This window comes from Mycetomoellerius zeteki, unplaced genomic scaffold (assembly GCF_001594055.1).
Source record: "Mycetomoellerius zeteki isolate Tzet28-1 unplaced genomic scaffold, Tzet1.0 scaffold213, whole genome shotgun sequence".
NCBI classification, from domain to species: Eukaryota; Metazoa; Arthropoda; class Insecta; order Hymenoptera; family Formicidae; genus Mycetomoellerius; species Mycetomoellerius zeteki.
In genome coordinates this window covers 98,171-98,788 of record NW_017257097.1, presented here as the reverse complement: position 1 = coordinate 98,788, position 618 = coordinate 98,171, and positions in this window count along the sequence as shown.

Below are 618 nucleotides of genomic sequence, written 5' to 3'. Positions count from 1 at the left end.
TAAAAGATATGTTTGTCATTATTTATACAGAATACCACCTCATTAATTTTCTAAAGCAAATTTTAATAGTGACTAATATAATGAATTAAAATTTGCTTTATGAATGTATCAACATGTGTCGACAAATATTATTCAATCAATTATTAATTATGTACGTATTATTAATTTACAAGCAATTATCAATTTAAGAAAATGGTTTCTGAATAATACTTAGTGTGACACAGCCAGTCATATTGTACAGATAATTTTGTTAAACTAGGGGTGCATGCCGTTTCAGGCATGATGTGCATTTGTCCATATTTAACATTCACTTAAACAATGATAAATGATGCATCATGCATGAAATGGAATGCATCCTTGTTGAAGATTACGAATATCTTTTTAAAGTTACAAAAATGATAAATCAATTTTTTTACTAAAGAAAATAAAAATAAATGTAATAGAAATACTATACTATCTTTAAAAAGAATCTCAAGGATACATAATCGCCATTCTTTCGTTTATGATGAAGTCTGTTATATGCAACAAATATGTACGTTTGAATTTATTTCTTTTATGGTTTGGATGGCGAAATTTTTGTTTGATGAGGAAGTACAGTATATATATATATATATATAT